Source organism: Hyla sarda, unplaced genomic scaffold (assembly GCF_029499605.1).
Source record: "Hyla sarda isolate aHylSar1 unplaced genomic scaffold, aHylSar1.hap1 scaffold_223, whole genome shotgun sequence".
NCBI lineage: Eukaryota > Metazoa > Chordata > Amphibia > Anura > Hylidae > Hyla > Hyla sarda.
This window is the reverse complement of record NW_026608906.1, coordinates 143,552-162,083: the sequence shown is the minus strand read 5'-3', so window position 1 is coordinate 162,083 and position 18,532 is coordinate 143,552. Positions and strand designations below refer to the sequence as shown.

At 46.2% G+C, this 18,532-nt stretch overlaps 7 non-coding genes and 1 pseudogene across 7 annotated transcripts; all 8 read left to right on the top strand.

Moving 5' to 3' along the window:
• Nucleotides 1-1,686: 1,686 nt before the first annotated feature.
• On the top strand, nucleotides 1,687-1,877 carry LOC130321107 (U2 spliceosomal RNA). Its single transcript, XR_008866886.1, has one exon. It is a non-coding gene; the product is annotated as a U2 spliceosomal RNA (small nuclear RNA).
• A 2,106-nt stretch (nucleotides 1,878-3,983) lies between these two features.
• On the top strand, nucleotides 3,984-4,174 carry LOC130321106 (U2 spliceosomal RNA). The gene has a single exon (XR_008866885.1). It is a non-coding gene; the product is annotated as a U2 spliceosomal RNA (small nuclear RNA).
• Nucleotides 4,175-6,261: 2,087 nt separating this feature from the next.
• On the top strand, nucleotides 6,262-6,453 carry LOC130321034 (U2 spliceosomal RNA). Its single transcript, XR_008866837.1, has one exon. It is a non-coding gene; the product is annotated as a U2 spliceosomal RNA (small nuclear RNA).
• A 2,090-nt stretch (nucleotides 6,454-8,543) lies between these two features.
• LOC130321104 (U2 spliceosomal RNA) lies at nucleotides 8,544-8,734 on the top strand. Its single transcript, XR_008866883.1, has one exon. It is a non-coding gene; the product is annotated as a U2 spliceosomal RNA (small nuclear RNA).
• Nucleotides 8,735-10,820: 2,086 nt separating this feature from the next.
• On the top strand, nucleotides 10,821-11,014 carry LOC130321031 (U2 spliceosomal RNA). Its single transcript, XR_008866835.1, has one exon. It is a non-coding gene; the product is annotated as a U2 spliceosomal RNA (small nuclear RNA).
• Nucleotides 11,015-13,101: 2,087 nt separating this feature from the next.
• LOC130321036 (U2 spliceosomal RNA) lies at nucleotides 13,102-13,215 on the top strand (annotated as a pseudogene).
• A 2,146-nt stretch (nucleotides 13,216-15,361) lies between these two features.
• LOC130321035 (U2 spliceosomal RNA) lies at nucleotides 15,362-15,555 on the top strand. The gene has a single exon (XR_008866838.1). It is a non-coding gene; the product is annotated as a U2 spliceosomal RNA (small nuclear RNA).
• Nucleotides 15,556-17,677: 2,122 nt separating this feature from the next.
• On the top strand, nucleotides 17,678-17,868 carry LOC130321103 (U2 spliceosomal RNA). The gene has a single exon (XR_008866882.1). It is a non-coding gene; the product is annotated as a U2 spliceosomal RNA (small nuclear RNA).
• The last annotated feature ends 664 nt before the right edge of the window (nucleotides 17,869-18,532 follow it).

Below are 18,532 nucleotides of genomic sequence, written 5' to 3'. Positions count from 1 at the left end.
ACGTGATGGACATATGTCTTTTTTCGACCGTACTAACTATGTAACTATGTAACATAACATGGGGGGGGGGGGGGTCTCCTGGCTGTTCACACAGGTGTGTCATTGCTGTACATTGACCATGCATTGCTTCTGTGGTATTGCAAAGGCAAAGACAAATGCTTCCAGCCATCCATTGCACTAATGGATTGGTCATCAGCTGGCTGTCTATGTCCCGCATCAATATAGACCAAAGTACAGAGGGTTAGGCTATGCTATTGTGCACCTACCTGATGCATCAGAAGGTGCGAGGCCCTTGCTAAATTCTGTGCACAGACTTTGAGATCTATGCTTTAGACTGTATCTAAACCTGCTCCAACATGGACTGACATTCTGGCCTACTTTCAGCCGATGCGACTTGTCTGTCGCTGAACAGTCGCTTTTTATGTATTCAGCACCTATGTATAATGTTGTAAAAATGCTCTAGAAGCTAAAGTCGCAGAAATGTCACACATATTTGGCCTGCAACTTTCTGTGCGACAAATTCAGACAGGAAAAATCAGTATAAATCCTTAGAAAATTATCCCCCAGTGTCTCCATCTGCTGGCGGTATTGAATAAGCATTGCTGCACTGATGGGGTATGCATTAGACGAAAAAAAAGAAGAAAAAGAAGAATAATACGCCCAGAAAAGAGGCGAAAAGGAGAAAAACGTAAAAAAACGTGAAAAAAAAGTAAGAGGAAGAGAAGGGAAAAAAAGGTGGAAATGGGTTTAAAAGTGATTTCGGCGGAGAAATATATATATATATATATATATATATATATATATATATATATATGCGCACACACACACATAGATATAAACGTATTCTCCGTTGAGATATTGCAGCCGCTGCTGTGTCCAGGCCCAGGAGCCTTAGCACTGTGCTGTGATGTCACTCAATACCACTGACATCACTAGGTGTAAACAACATCTCTCCTTTGCTGTGTATGTGACTATGGAGCTGTTTGGTGATGTCGTCTATTACGGCCTTCATAGAAGCAACAGGAGATTGTTGCATCCATCTTGAACCCTCAGAACTACAGTGCTATGATGTCACTCACTTCCACAGGCCTTGCAGAGTGTAAACAACAACAACCCAGCTTTGTTGTGTATGTAACCAAAGGGATTTGTGATGTCACCTAGAACCTTCACAGCAGCGACAGCTTTATGAGGAGCATCAGCACTGCTCTGCCTGAGCAGAACCATCACCGCCATAGGTTGTCAAATAACCCGGATTTAACCCACACAGGTAAGTCCAATGGGGTGCAGGCATGTCCTCTATGCTTACAGCTTCCCGTGGGTGTTGGTTTGATACCGTTTGGGGACAGCCAAGGAGGCATCTGCAGGCAACAAAGGTAGGTGTGTGCTTGTGTGTGTGTTTCCTATGCAGATCCTAAGCCCAGTGTCACATGCAAGTAGGAGGAGTAAGAAGGGTTCCTGGCAAATCCGGGTTATGGATTGCATTTAAAAAGGCCCCGTGGGAGTGCAATGGGCCCCTGTCTTGCTGCTTAGCAATAATGGTATGGGTTTAGGTTCTGCTGTGTGTACTGGTGGTTGACTGCCCCCCAGCCCAGAGTGTGCATGGAAAATTGTCTGGCAGCCTCCCTGACAGCAAGCAGTGATAGTGCCCATGAAGGGGACCTTGTTGGGCCCGCCCCTTTCACGGTTATCGCTTCTCGGCCTTTTGGCTAAGATCAAGTGTAGTATCTGTTCTTATCAGTTTAATATCTGATACGTCCCCTATCTGGGGACCATATATTAAATGGATTTTTGAGAACGGGGGCCGATTTCGAAGCTTGCTTCCGTCGCCCTATGCATTGACCCGATATGGCAGTATCTTCGGGTACAGTGCACCACCCCCTTACAGGGTTAAAAAGAAAGATTCCTACTTTCATTGCTACCTGCTTGCTGGCTAGCCAGCTAGCCAGCCCTGTGGGCCTTGCTGCTGCTGCAGCCAAAAAACAAAAGGTGGTGCTGCTGCTGCTTCTGCTGCTTCTGCTTGTGTCTGGCCCCTGTTGGAGCGTCCAGGCACAGGACTTCTGCTGCTGCTGACTAAATGGCCTCCTTAATTGGATCATTTGAGTAGCCAGCACACCTGTGCAGGTAGGGCATGACATGATAGGCAGCTGCCTTGATAGCGGGTGGGTGCTGAATGTTCCTAATTGACAAAATAAGATTAATGCTTATGAAGAAATATAAAATCTCATCCCTTCCCCAATATCGCGCCACACCCCTACCCCTTAATTCCCTGGTTGAACGTGATGGACATATGTCTTTTTTCGACCGTACTAACTATGTAACTATGTAACATAACATGGGGGGGGGGGGGGGGGGGGTCTCCTGGCTGTTCACACAGGTGTGTCATTGCTGTACATTGACCATGCATTGCTTCTGTGGTATTGCAAAGGCAAAGACAAATGCTTCCAGCCATCCATTGCACTAATGGATTGGTCATCAGCTGGCTGTCTATGTCCCGCATCAATATAGACCAAAGTACAGAGGGTTAGGCTATGCTATTGTGCACCTACCTGATGCATCAGAAGGTGCGAGGCCCTTGCTAAATTCTGTGCACAGACTTTGAGATCTATGCTTTAGACTGTATCTAAACCTGCTCCAACATGGACTGACATTCTGGCCTACTTTCAGCCGATGCGACTTGTCTGTCGCTGAACAGTCGCTTTTTATGTATTCAGCACCTATGTTCAGCACCTATGTATAATGTTGTAAAAATGCTCTAGAAGCTAAAGTCGCAGAAATGTCACACATATTTGGCCTGCAACTTTCTGTGCGACAAATTCAGACAGGAAAAATCAGTATAAATCCTTAGAAAATTATCCCCCAGTGTCTCCATCTGCTGGCGGTATTGAATAAGCATTGCTGCACTGATGGGGTATGCATTAGACGAAAAAAAAGAAGAAAAAGAAGAATAATACGCCCAGAAAAGAGGCGAAAAGGAGAAAAACGTAAAAAAACGTGAAAAAAAAGTAAGAGGAAGAGAAGGGAAAAAAAGGTGGAAATGGGTTTAAAAGTGATTTCGGCGGAGAAATATATATATATATATATATATATATATATATATATATATATATATATGCGCACACACACACATAGATATAAACGTATTCTCCGTTGAGATATTGCAGCCGCTGCTGTGTCCAGGCCCAGGAGCCTTAGCACTGTGCTGTGATGTCACTCAATACCACTGACATCACTAGGTGTAAACAACATCTCTCCTTTGCTGTGTATGTGACTATGGAGCTGTTTGGTGATGTCGTCTATTACGGCCTTCATAGAAGCAACAGGAGATTGTTGCATCCATCTTGAACCCTCAGAACTACAGTGCTATGATGTCACTCACTTCCACAGGCCTTGCAGAGTGTAAACAACAACAACCCAGCTTTGTTGTGTATGTAACCAAAGGGATTTGTGATGTCACCTAGAACCTTCACAGCAGCGACAGCTTTATGAGGAGCATCAGCACTGCTCTGCCTGAGCAGAACCATCACCGCCATAGGTTGTCAAATAACCCGGATTTAACCCACACAGGTAAGTCCAATGGGGTGCAGGCATGTCCTCTATGCTTACAGCTTCCCGTGGGTGTTGGTTTGATACCGTTTGGGGACAGCCAAGGAGGCATCTGCAGGCAACAAAGGTAGGTGTGTGCTTGTGTGTGTGTTTCCTATGCAGATCCTAAGCCCAGTGTCACATGCAAGTAGGAGGAGTAAGAAGGGTTCCTGGCAAATCCGGGTTATGGATTGCATTTAAAAAGGCCCCGTGGGAGTGCAATGGGCCCCTGTCTTGCTGCTTAGCAATAATGGTATGGGTTTAGGTTCTGCTGTGTGTACTGGTGGTTGACTGCCCCCCAGCCCAGAGTGTGCATGGAAAATTGTCTGGCAGCCTCCCTGACAGCAAGCAGTGATAGTGCCCATGAAGGGGACCTTGTTGGGCCCGCCCCTTTCACGGTTATCGCTTCTCGGCCTTTTGGCTAAGATCAAGTGTAGTATCTGTTCTTATCAGTTTAATATCTGATACGTCCCCTATCTGGGGACCATATATTAAATGGATTTTTGAGAACGGGGGCCGATTTCGAAGCTTGCTTCCGTCGCCCTATGCATTGACCCGATATGGCAGTATCTTCGGGTACAGTGCACCACCCCCTTACAGGGTTAAAAAGAAAGATTCCTACTTTCATTGCTACCTGCTTGCTGGCTAGCCAGCTAGCCAGCCCTGTGGGCCTTGCTGCTGCTGCAGCCAAAAAACAAAAGGTGGTGCTGCTGCTGCTTCTGCTGCTTCTGCTTGTGTCTGGCCCCTGTTGGAGCGTCCAGGCACAGGACTTCTGCTGCTGCTGACTAAATGGCCTCCTTAATTGGATCATTTGAGTAGCCAGCACACCTGTGCAGGTAGGGCATGACATGATAGGCAGCTGCCTTGATAGCGGGTGGGTGCTGAATGTTCCTAATTGACAAAATAAGATTAATGCTTATGAAGAAATATAAAATCTCATCCCTTCCCCAATATCGCGCCACACCCCTACCCCTTAATTCCCTGGTTGAACGTGATGGACATATGTCTTTTTTCGACCGTACTAACTATGTAACTATGTAACATAACATGGGGGGGGGGGGGGGGGGGTCTCCTGGCTGTTCACACAGGTGTGTCATTGCTGTACATTGACCATGCATTGCTTCTGTGGTATTGCAAAGGCAAAGACAAATGCTTCCAGCCATCCATTGCACTAATGGATTGGTCATCAGCTGGCTGTCTATGTCCCGCATCAATATAGACCAAAGTACAGAGGGTTAGGCTATGCTATTGTGCACCTACCTGATGCATCAGAAGGTGCGAGGCCCTTGCTAAATTCTGTGCACAGACTTTGAGATCTATGCTTTAGACTGTATCTAAACCTGCTCCAACATGGACTGACATTCTGGCCTACTTTCAGCCGATGCGACTTGTCTGTCGCTGAACAGTCGCTTTTTATGTATTCAGCACCTATGTATAATGTTGTAAAAATGCTCTAGAAGCTAAAGTCGCAGAAATGTCACACATATTTGGCCTGCAACTTTCTGTGCGACAAATTCAGACAGGAAAAATCAGTATAAATCCTTAGAAAATTATCCCCCAGTGTCTCCATCTGCTGGCGGTATTGAATAAGCATTGCTGCACTGATGGGGTATGCATTAGACGAAAAAAAAGAAGAAAAAGAAGAATAATACGCCCAGAAAAGAGGCGAAAAGGAGAAAAACGTAAAAAAACGTGAAAAAAAAGTAAGAGGAAGAGAAGGGAAAAAAAGGTGGAAATGGGTTTAAAAGTGATTTCGGCGGAGAATATATATATATATATATATATATATATATATATATATATATATATATGCGCACACACACACATAGATATAAACGTATTCTCCGTTGAGATATTGCAGCCGCTGCTGTGTCCAGGCCCAGGAGCCTTAGCACTGTGCTGTGATGTCACTCAATACCACTGACATCACTAGGTGTAAACAACATCTCTCCTTTGCTGTGTATGTGACTATGGAGCTGTTTGGTGATGTCGTCTATTACGGCCTTCATAGAAGCAACAGGAGATTGTTGCATCCATCTTGAACCCTCAGAACTACAGTGCTATGATGTCACTCACTTCCACAGGCCTTGCAGAGTGTAAACAACAACAACCCAGCTTTGTTGTGTATGTAACCAAAGGGATTTGTGATGTCACCTAGAACCTTCACAGCAGCGACAGCTTTATGAGGAGCATCAGCACTGCTCTGCCTGAGCAGAACCATCACCGCCATAGGTTGTCAAATAACCCGGATTTAACCCACACAGGTAAGTCCAATGGGGTGCAGGCATGTCCTCTATGCTTACAGCTTCCCGTGGGTGTTGGTTTGATACCGTTTGGGGACAGCCAAGGAGGCATCTGCAGGCAACAAAGGTAGGTGTGTGCTTGTGTGTGTGTTTCCTATGCAGATCCTAAGCCCAGTGTCACATGCAAGTAGGAGGAGTAAGAAGGGTTCCTGGCAAATCCGGGTTATGGATTGCATTTAAAAAGGCCCCGTGGGAGTGCAATGGGCCCCTGTCTTGCTGCTTAGCAATAATGGTATGGGTTTAGGTTCTGCTGTGTGTACTGGTGGTTGACTGCCCCCCAGCCCAGAGTGTGCATGGAAAATTGTCTGGCAGCCTCCCTGACAGCAAGCAGTGATAGTGCCCATGGGACCTTGTTGGGCCCGCCCCTTTCACGGTTATCGCTTCTCGGCCTTTTGGCTAAGATCTAGTGTAGTATCTGTTCTTATCAGTTTAATATCTGATACGTCCCCCTATCTGGGGACCATATATTAAATGGATTTTTGAGAACGGGGGCCGATTTCGAAGCTTGCTTCCGTCGCCCTATGCATTGACCCGATATGGCAGTATCTTCGGGTACAGTGCACCACCCCCTACAGGGTTAAAAGAAAGATTCCTACTTTCATTGCTACCTGCTTGCTGGCTAGCCAGCTAGCCAGCCCTGTGGGCCTTGCTGCTGCTGCAGCCAAAAAACAAAAGGTGGTTGCTGCTGCTGCTTCTGCTGCTTCTGCTTGTGTCTGGCCCTGTTGGAGCGTCCAGGCACAGGACTTCTGCTGCTGCTGACTAAATGGCCTCCTTAATTGGATCATTTGAGTAGCCAGCACACCTGTGCAGGTAGGGCATGACATGATAGGCAGCTGCCTTGATAGCGGGTGGGTGCTGAATGTTCCTAATTGACAAAATAAGATTAATGCTTATGAAGAAATATAAAATCTCATCCCTTCCCCAATATCGCGCCACACCCCTACCCCTTAATTCCCTGGTTGAACGTGATGGACATATGTCTTTTTTCGACCGTACTAACTATGTAACTATGTAACATAACATGGGGGGGGGGGGTCTCCTGGCTGTTCACACAGGTGTGTCCATTGCTGTACATTGACATGCATTGCTTCTGTGGTATTGCAAAGGCAAAGACAAATGCTTCCAGCCATCCATTGCACTAATGGATTGGTCATCAGCTGGCTGTCTATGTCCCGCATCAATATAGACCCAAAGTACAGAGGGTTAGGCTATGCTATTGTGCACCTACCTGATGCATCAGAAGGTGCGAGGCCCTTGCTAAATTCTGTGCACAGACTTTGAGATCTATGCTTTAGACTGTATCTAAACCTGCTCCAACATGGACTGACATTCTGGCCTACTTTCAGCCGATGCGACTTGTCTGTCGCTGAACAGTCGCTTTTTATGTATTCAGCACCTATGTATAATGTTGTAAAAAATGCTCTAGAAGCTAAAGTCGCAGAAATGTCACACATATTTGGCTGCAACTTTCTGTGCGACAAATTCAGACAGGAAAAATCAGTATAAATCCTTAGAAAATTATCCCCCAGTGTCTCCATCTGCTGGCGGTATTGAATAAGGAATAAGCATTGCTGCACTGATGGGGTATGCATTAGACGAAAAAAAAGAAGAAAAAGAAGAATAATACGCCCAGAAAAGAGGCGAAAAGGAGAAAAACGTAAAAAAACGTGAAAAAAAAGTAAGAGGAAGAGAAGGGAAAAAAAGGTGGAAATGGGTTTAAAAGTGATTTCGGCGGAGAATATATATATATATATATATATATATATATATATATATATATATATATGCGCACACACACACATAGATATAAACGTATTCTCCGTTGAGATATTGCAGCCGCTGCTGTGTCCAGGCCCAGGAGCCTTAGCACTGTGCTGTGATGTCACTCAATACCACTGACATCACTAGGTGTAAACAACATCTCTCCTTTGCTGTGTATGTGACTATGGAGCTGTTTGGTGATGTCGTCTATTACGGCCTTCATAGAAGCAACAGGAGATTGTTGCATCCATCTTGAACCCTCAGAACTACAGTGCTATGATGTCACTCACTTCCACAGGCCTTGCAGAGTGTAAACAACAACAACCCAGCTTTGTTGTGTATGTAACCAAAGGGATTTGTGATGTCACCTAGAACCTTCACAGCAGCGACAGCTTTATGAGGAGCATCAGCACTGCTCTGCCTGAGCAGAACCATCACCGCCATAGGTTGTCAAATAACCCGGATTTAACCCACACAGGTAAGTCCAATGGGGTGCAGGCATGTCCTCTATGCTTACAGCTTCCCGTGGGTGTTGGTTTGATACCGTTTGGGGACAGCCAAGGAGGCATCTGCAGGCAACAAAGGTAGGTGTGTGCTTGTGTGTGTGTTTCCTATGCAGATCCTAAGCCCAGTGTCACATGCAAGTAGGAGGAGTAAGAAGGGTTCCTGGCAAATCCGGGTTATGGATTGCATTTAAAAAGGCCCCGTGGGAGTGCAATGGGCCCCTGTCTTGCTGCTTAGCAATAATGGTATGGGTTTAGGTTCTGCTGTGTGTACTGGTGGTTGACTGCCCCCCAGCCCAGAGTGTGCATGGAAAATTGTCTGGCAGCCTCCCTGACAGCAAGCAGTGATAGTGCCCATGAAGGGGACCTTGTTGGGCCCGCCCCTTTCACGGTTATCGCTTCTCGGCCTTTTGGCTAAGATCAAGTGTAGTATCTGTTCTTATCAGTTTAATATCTGATACGTCCCCTATCTGGGGACCATATATTAAATGGATTTTTGAGAACGGGGGCCGATTTCGAAGCTTGCTTCCGTCGCCCTATGCATTGACCCGATATGGCAGTATCTTCGGGTACAGTGCACCACCCCCTTACAGGGTTAAAAAGAAAGATTCCTACTTTCATTGCTACCTGCTTGCTGGCTAGCCAGCTAGCCAGCCCTGTGGGCCTTGCTGCTGCTGCAGCCAAAAAACAAAAGGTGGTGCTGCTGCTGCTTCTGCTGCTTCTGCTTGTGTCTGGCCCCTGTTGGAGCGTCCAGGCACAGGACTTCTGCTGCTGCTGACTAAATGGCCTCCTTAATTGGATCATTTGAGTAGCCAGCACACCTGTGCAGGTAGGGCATGACATGATAGGCAGCTGCCTTGATAGCGGGTGGGTGCTGAATGTTCCTAATTGACAAAATAAGATTAATGCTTATGAAGAAATATAAAATCTCATCCCTTCCCCAATATCGCGCCACACCCCTACCCCTTAATTCCCTGGTTGAACGTGATGGACATATGTCTTTTTTCGACCGTACTAACTATGTAACTATGTAACATAACATGGGGGGGGGGGGGGGGTCTCCTGGCTGTTCACACAGGTGTGTCATTGCTGTACATTGACCATGCATTGCTTCTGTGGTATTGCAAAGGCAAAGACAAATGCTTCCAGCCATCCATTGCACTAATGGATTGGTCATCAGCTGGCTGTCTATGTCCCGCATCAATATAGACCAAAGTACAGAGGGTTAGGCTATGCTATTGTGCACCTACCTGATGCATCAGAAGGTGCGAGGCCCTTGCTAAATTCTGTGCACAGACTTTGAGATCTATGCTTTAGACTGTATCTAAACCTGCTCCAACATGGACTGACATTCTGGCCTACTTTCAGCCGATGCGACTTGTCTGTCGCTGAACAGTCGCTTTTTATGTATTCAGCACCTATGTATAATGTTGTAAAAATGCTCTAGAAGCTAAAGTCGCAGAAATGTCACACATATTTGGCCTGCAACTTTCTGTGCGACAAATTCAGACAGGAAAAATCAGTATAAATCCTTAGAAAATTATCCCCCAGTGTCTCCATCTGCTGGCGGTATTGAATAAGCATTGCTGCACTGATGGGGTATGCATTAGACGAAAAAAAAGAAGAAAAAGAAGAATAATACGCCCAGAAAAGAGGCGAAAAGGAGAAAAACGTAAAAAAACGTGAAAAAAAAGTAAGAGGAAGAGAAGGGAAAAAAAGGTGGAAATGGGTTTAAAAGTGATTTCGGCGGAGAATATATATATATATATATATATATATATATATATATATATATATATGCGCACACACACACATAGATATAAACGTATTCTCCGTTGAGATATTGCAGCCGCTGCTGTGTCCAGGCCCAGGAGCCTTAGCACTGTGCTGTGATGTCACTCAATACCACTGACATCACTAGGTGTAAACAACATCTCTCCTTTGCTGTGTATGTGACTATGGAGCTGTTTGGTGATGTCGTCTATTACGGCCTTCATAGAAGCAACAGGAGATTGTTGCATCCATCTTGAACCCTCAGAACTACAGTGCTATGATGTCACTCACTTCCACAGGCCTTGCAGAGTGTAAACAACAACAACCCAGCTTTGTTGTGTATGTAACCAAAGGGATTTGTGATGTCACCTAGAACCTTCACAGCAGCGACAGCTTTATGAGGAGCATCAGCACTGCTCTGCCTGAGCAGAACCATCACCGCCATAGGTTGTCAAATAACCCGGATTTAACCCACACAGGTAAGTCCAATGGGGTGCAGGCATGTCCTCTATGCTTACAGCTTCCCGTGGGTGTTGGTTTGATACCGTTTGGGGACAGCCAAGGAGGCATCTGCAGGCAACAAAGGTAGGTGTGTGCTTGTGTGTGTGTTTCCTATGCAGATCCTAAGCCCAGTGTCACATGCAAGTAGGAGGAGTAAGAAGGGTTCCTGGCAAATCCGGGTTATGGATTGCATTTAAAAAGGCCCCGTGGGAGTGCAATGGGCCCCTGTCTTGCTGCTTAGCAATAATGGTATGGGTTTAGGTTCTGCTGTGTGTACTGGTGGTTGACTGCCCCCCAGCCCAGAGTGTGCATGGAAAATTGTCTGGCAGCCTCCCTGACAGCAAGCAGTGATAGTGCCCATGAAGGGGACCTTGTTGGGCCCGCCCCTTTCATGGTTATCGCTTCTCGGCCTTTTGGCTAAGATCAAGTGTAGTATCTGTTGTTCTTATCAGTTTAATATCTGATACGTCCCCTATCTGGGGACCATATATTAAATGGATTTTTGAGAACGGGGGCCGATTTCGAAGCTTGCTTCCGTCGCCCTATGCATTGACCCGATATGGCAGTATCTTCGGGTACAGTGCACCACCCCCTTACAGGGTTAAAAAGAAAGATTCCTACTTTCATTGCTACCTGCTTGCTGGCTAGCCAGCTAGCCAGCCCTGTGGGCCTTGCTGCTGCTGCAGCCAAAAAACAAAAGGTGGTGCTGCTGCTGCTTCTGCTGCTTCTGCTTCTGCTTGTGTCTGGCCCCTGTTGGAGCGTCCAGGCACAGGACTTCTGCTGCTGCTGACTAAATGGCCTCCTTAATTGGATCATTTGAGTAGCCAGCACACCTGTGCAGGTAGGGCATGACATGATAGGCAGCTGCCTTGATAGCGGGTGGGTGCTGAATGTTCCTAATTGACAAAATAAGATTAATGCTTATGAAGAAATATAAAATCTCATCCCTTCCCCAATATCGCGCCACACCCCTACCCCTTAATTCCCTGGTTGAACGTGATGGACATATGTCTTTTTTCGACCGTACTAACTATGTAACTATGTAACATAACATGGGGGGGGGGGGGGGGGTCTCCTGGCTGTTCACACAGGTGTGTCATTGCTGTACATTGACCATGCATTGCTTCTGTGGTATTGCAAAGGCAAAGACAAATGCTTCCAGCCATCCATTGCACTAATGGATTGGTCATCAGCTGGCTGTCTATGTCCCGCATCAATATAGACCAAAGTACAGAGGGTTAGGCTATGCTATTGTGCACCTACCTGATGCATCAGAAGGTGCGAGGCCCTTGCTAAATTCTGTGCACAGACTTTGAGATCTATGCTTTAGACTGTATCTAAACCTGCTCCAACATGGACTGACATTCTGGCCTACTTTCAGCCGATGCGACTTGTCTGTCGCTGAACAGTCGCTTTTTATGTATTCAGCACCTATGTATAATGTTGTAAAAATGCTCTAGAAGCTAAAGTCGCAGAAATGTCACACATATTTGGCCTGCAACTTTCTGTGCGACAAATTCAGACAGGAAAAATCAGTATAAATCCTTAGAAAATTATCCCCCAGTGTCTCCATCTGCTGGCGGTATTGAATAAGCATTGCTGCACTGATGGGGTATGCATTAGACGAAAAAAAAGAAGAGAATAATACGCCCAGAAAAGAGGCGAAAAGGAGAAAAACGTAAAAAAACGTGAAAAAAAAGTAAGAGGAAGAGAAGGGAAAAAAAGGTGGAAATGGGTTTAAAAGTGATTTCGGCGGAGAAATATATATATATATATATATATATATATATATATATATATATATATGCGCACACACACACATAGATATAAACGTATTCTCCGTTGAGATATTGCAGCCGCTGCTGTGTCCAGGCCCAGGAGCCTTAGCACTGTGCTGTGATGTCACTCAATACCACTGACATCACTAGGTGTAAACAACATCTCTCCTTTGCTGTGTATGTGACTATGGAGCTGTTTGGTGATGTCGTCTATTACGGCCTTCATAGAAGCAACAGGAGATTGTTGCATCCATCTTGAACCCTCAGAACTACAGTGCTATGATGTCACTCACTTCCACAGGCCTTGCAGAGTGTAAACAACAACAACCCAGCTTTGTTGTGTATGTAACCAAAGGGATTTGTGATGTCACCTAGAACCTTCACAGCAGCGACAGCTTTATGAGGAGCATCAGCACTGCTCTGCCTGAGCAGAACCATCACCGCCATAGGTTGTCAAATAACCCGGATTTAACCCACACAGGTAAGTCCAATGGGGTGCAGGCATGTCCTCTATGCTTACAGCTTCCCGTGGGTGTTGGTTTGATACCGTTTGGGGACAGCCAAGGAGGCATCTGCAGGCAACAAAGGTAGGTGTGTGCTTGTGTGTGTGTTTCCTATGCAGATCCTAAGCCCAGTGTCACATGCAAGTAGGAGGAGTAAGAAGGGTTCCTGGCAAATCCGGGTTATGGATTGCATTTAAAAAGGCCCCGTGGGAGTGCAATGGGCCCCTGTCTTGCTGCTTAGCAATAATGGTATGGGTTTAGGTTCTGCTGTGTGTACTGGTGGTTGACTGCCCCCCAGCCCAGAGTGTGCATGGAAAATTGTCTGGCAGCCTCCCTGACAGCAAGCAGTGATAGTGCCCATGAAGGGGACCTTGTTGGGCCCGCCCCTTTCACGGTTATCGCTTCTCGGCCTTTTGGCTAAGATCAAGTGTAGTATCTGTTCTTATCAGTTTAATATCTGATACGTCCCCTATCTGGGGACCATATATTAAATGGATTTTTGAGACCCGATATGGCAGTATCTTCGGGTACAGTGCACCACCCCCTTACAGGGTTAAAAAGAAAGATTCCTACTTTCATTGCTACCTGCTTGCTGGCTAGCCAGCTAGCCAGCCCTGTGGGCCTTGCTGCTGCTGCAGCCAAAAAACAAAAGGTGGTGCTGCTGCTGCTTCTGCTGCTTCTGCTTCTGCTTGTGTCTGGGCCCCTGTTGGAGCGTCCAGTGCACAGGACTTCTGCTGCTGCTGACTAAATGGCCTCCTTAATTGGATCATTTGAGTAGCCAGCACACCTGTGCAGGGTAGGGCATGACATGATAGGCAGCTGCCTTGATAGCGGGTGGGTGCTGAATGTTCCCTAATTGACAAAATAAGATTAATGCTTATGAAGAAATATAAAATCTCATCCCTTCCCCAATATCGCGCCACACCCCTACCCCTTAATTCCCTGGTTGAACGTGATGGACATATGTCTTTTTTCGACCGTACTAACTATGTAACTATGTAACATAACATGGGGGGGGGGGGGGGGGGTCTCCTGGCTGTTCACACAGGTGTGTCATTGCTGTACATTGACCATGCATTGCCTTCTGTGGTATTGCAAAGGCAAAGACAAATGCTTCCAGCCCATCCTTGCACTAATGGATTGGTCATCAGCTGGCTGTCTATGTCCCGCATCAATATAGACCAAAGTACAGAGGGTTAGGCTATGCTATTGTGCACCTACCTGATGCATCAGAAGGTGCGAGGCCCTTGCTAAATTCTGTGCACAGACTTTGAGATCTATGCTTTAGACTGTATTCTAAACCTGCTCCAACATGGACTGACATTCTGGCCTACTTTCAGCCGATGCGACTTGTCCTGTCGCTGAACAGTCCGCTTTTTATGTATTCAGCACCTATGTATAATGTTGTAAAAATGCTCTAGAAGCTAAAGTCGCAGAAATGTCACACATATTGTGGCCTGCAACTTTCTGTGCGACAAATTCAGACAGGAAAAATCAGTATAAATCCTTAGAAAATTTATCCCCCAGTGTCTCCATCATGCTGGCGGTATTGAATAAGCATTGCTGCACTGATGGGGTATGCATTAGACGGAAAAAAAAGAAGAAAAAAGAAGAATAATACGCCCAGAAAAGAGGCGAAAGGAGAAAAACGTAAAAAAACGTGAAAAAAAAGTAAGAGGAAGAGAAAGTGGAAAAAAAGGTGGAAATGGGTTTAAAAAGTGATTTCGGCGGAGAAATATATATATAGTATATATATATATATATATATATTATATATATATATGCGCACACACACACATAGATATAAACGTATTCTCCGTTGAGATATTGCAGCCGCTGCTGTGTCCAGGCCCAGGAGCCTTAGCACTGTGCTGTGATGTCAACTCAATACCACTGACATCACTAGGTGTAAACAACATCTCTCCTTTGCTGTGTATGTGACTATGGAGCTGTTTGGTGATGTCGTCTATTACGGCCTTCATAGAAGCAACAGGAGATTGTTGCATCCATCTTGAACCCTCAGAACTACAGTGCTATGATGTCACTCACTTCCACAGGCCTTGCAGAGTGTAAACAACAACAACCCATCTTTGTTGTGTATGTAACCAAAGGGATTTGTGATGTCACCTAGAACCTTCACAGCAGCGACAGCTTTATGAGGAGCATCAGCACTGCTCTGCCTGAGCAGAACCATCACCGCCATAGGTTGTCAAATAACCCGGATTTAACCCACACAGGTAAGTCCAATGGGGTGCAGGCATGTCCTCTATGCTTACAGCTTCCCGTGGGTGTTGGTTTGATACCGTTTGGGGACAGCCAAGGAGGCATCTGCAGGCAACAAAGGTAGGTGTGTGCTTGTGTGTGTGTTTCCTATGCAGATCCTAAGCCCAGTGTCACATGCAAGTAGGAGGGAGTAAGAAGGGTTCCTGGCAAATCCGGGTTATGGATTGCATTTAAAAAGCCCCGTGGGAGTGCAATGGGCCCCTGTCTTGCTGCTTAGCAATAATGGTATGGGTTTAGGTTCTGCTGTGTGTACTGGTGGTTGACTGCCCCCAGCCCAGAGTGTGCATGGAAAATTGTCTGGCAAGCCTCCCTGACAGCAAGCAGTGATAGTGCCCATGAAGGGGACCTTGTTGGGGCCCGCCCCTTTCACGGTTATCGCTTCTCGGGCCTTTTGGCTAAGATCAAGTGTAGTATCTGTTCTTATCAGTTTAATATCTGATACGTCCCCTATCTGGGGACCATATATTAAATGGATTTTTGAGAACGGGGGCCGATTTCGAAGCTTGCTTCCGTCGCCTCTATGCATTGACCCGATATGGCAAGTATCTTCGGGTACAGTGCACCACCCCCTTACAGGGTTAAAAAGAAAGATTCCTACTTTCATTGCTACCTGCTTGCTGGCTAGCCAGCTAGCCAGCCCTGTGGGCCTTGCTGCTGCTGCAGCCAAAAAACAAAAGGTGGTGCTGCTGCTGCTTCTGCTGCTTCTGCTTCTGCTTGTGTCTGGCCCCTGTTGGAGCGTCCAGGCACAGGACTTCTGCTGCTGCTGACTAAATGGCCTCCTTAATTGGATCATTTGAGTATGCCAGCACACCTGTGCAGGTAGGGCATGACATGATAGGCAGCTGCCTTGATAGCGGGTGGGTGCTGAATGTTCCTAATTGACAAAATAAGATTAATGCTTATGAAGAAATATAAAATCTCATCCCTTCCCCAATATCGCGCCACACCCCTACCCCTTAATTCCCTGGTTGAACGTGATGGACATATGTCATTTTTCGACCGTACTAACTATGTAACTATGTAACATAACATGGGGGGGGGGGGGGGTCTCCTGGCTGTTCACACAGGTGTGTCATTGCTGTACATTGACCATGCATTGCTTCTGTGGTATTGCAAAGGCAAAGACAAATGCTTCCAGCCATCCATTGCACTAATGGATTGGTCATCAGCTGGCTGTCTATGTCCCGCATCAATATAGACCAAAGTACAGAGGGTTAGGCTATGCTATTGTGCACCTACCTGATGCATCAGAAGGGAGGTGCCCTGAAGGTCCTTGCGACTTCTGAATCTGCACAGACTTTGAGATCTATGCTTAGACTGTATCTAAACCTGCTCCAACATGGGACTGACATTCTGGCCTACTTTCAGCCGATGCGACTTGTCTGTCGCTGAACAGTCGCTTTTTATGTATTCAGCACCTATGTATAATGTTGTAAAAAATGCTCTAGAAGCTAAAGTCGCAGAAATGTCACACATATTTGGCCTGCAACTTTCTGTGCGACAAATTCAGACAGGGAAAAATCAGTATAAATCCTTAGAAAATTATCCCCCAGTGTCTCCATCTGCTGGCGGTATTGAATAAGCATTGCTGCACTGATGGGGTATGCATTAGACGAAAAAAAAGAAGAAAAAGAAGAATAATACGCCCAGAAAAGAGGCGAAAAGGAGAAAAACGTAAAAAAAACGTGAAAAAAAAGTAAGAGAGAAGAGAAGGGAAAAAAAGGTGTGAAATGGGTTTAAAAAGTGATTTCGGCGGAGAAAATATATATATATATATATAGTATATATATAAGTATATATATAGTATATATAATGCGCACACACACACATAGATATAAACGTATTCTCCGTTGAGATATTGCAGCCGCTGCTGTGTCCAGGCCCAGGAGCCTTAGCACTGTGCTGTGATGTCACTCAATACCACTGACATCACTAGGTGGTAAACAACATCTCTCCTTTGCTGTGTATGTGACTATGGAGCTGTTTGGTGATGTCGTCTATTACGGCCTTCATAGAAGCAACAGGAGATTGTTGCATCCATCTTGAACCCTCAGAACTATAGTGCTATGATGTCACTCACTTCCACAGGCCTTGCAGAGTGTAAACAACAACAACCCAGCTTTGGTTGTGTATGTAACCAAAGGGATTTGTGATGTCACCTAGAACCTTCACAGCAGCGACAGCTTTATGAGGAGCATCAGCACTGCTCTGCCTGAGCAGAACCATCACCGCCATAGGTTGTCAAATAACCCGGATTTAACCCACACAGGTAAGTCCAATGGGGTGCAGGCATGTCCTCTATGCTTACAGCTTCCCGTGGGTGTTGGTTTGATACCGTTTGGGGGACAGCCAAGGAGGCATCTGCAGGCAACAAAGGTAGGTGTGTGCTTGTGTGTGTGTTTCCTATGCAGATCCTAAGCCCAGTGTCACATGCAAGTAGGAGGAGTAAGAAGGGTTCCTGGCAAATCCGGGTTATGGATTGCATTTAAAAAGGCCCCGTGGGAGTGCAATGGGCCCCTGTCTTGCTGCTTAGCAATAATGGTATGGGTTTAGGTTCTGCCTGTGTGTACTGGTGGTTGACTGCCCCCCAGCCCAGAGTGTGCATGGAAAATTGTCTGGCAGCCTCCCTGACAGCAAGCAGTGATAGTGCCCATGAAGGGGACCTTGTTGGGCCCGCCCCTTTCACGGTTATCGCTTCTCGGCCTTTTGGCTAAGATCAAGTGTAGTATCTGTTCTTATCAGTTTAATATCTGATACGTCCCCTATCTGGGGACCATATATTAAATGGATTTTTGAGAACGGGGGCCGATTTCGAAGCTTGCTTCCGTCGCCCTATGCATTGACCCGATATGGCAGTATCTTCGGGTACAGTGCACCACCCCCTTACAGGGTTAAAAAGAAAGATTCCTACTTTCATTGCTACCTGCTTGCTGGCTAGCCAGCTAGCCAGCCCTGTGGGCCTTGCTGCTGCTGCAGCCAAAAAACAAAAGGTGGTGCTGCTGCTGCTTCTGCTGCTTCTGCTTCTGCTTGTGTCTGGCCCCTGTTGGAGCGTCCAGGCACAGGACTTCTGCTGCTGCTGACTAAATGGCCTCCTTAATTGGATCATTTGAGTAGCCAGCACACCTGTGCAGGTAGGGCATGACATGATAGGCAGCTGCCTTGATAGCGGGTGGGTGCTGAATGTTCCTAATTGACAAAATAAGATTAATGCTTATGAAGAAATATAAAATCTCATCCCTTCCCCAATATCGCGCCACACCCCTACCCCTTAATTCCCTGGTTGAACGTGATGGACATATGTCTTTTTTCGACCGTACTAACTATGTAACTATGTAACATAACATGGGGGGGGGGGGGGGGGGGGGGTCTCCTGGCTGTTCACACAGGTGTGTCATTGCTGTACATTGACCATGCATTGCTTCTGTGGTATTGCAAAGGCAAAGACAAATGCTTCCAGCCATCCATTGCACTAATGGATTGGTCATCAGCTGGCTGTCTATGTCCCGCATCAATATAGACCAAAGTACAGAGGGTTAGGCTATGCT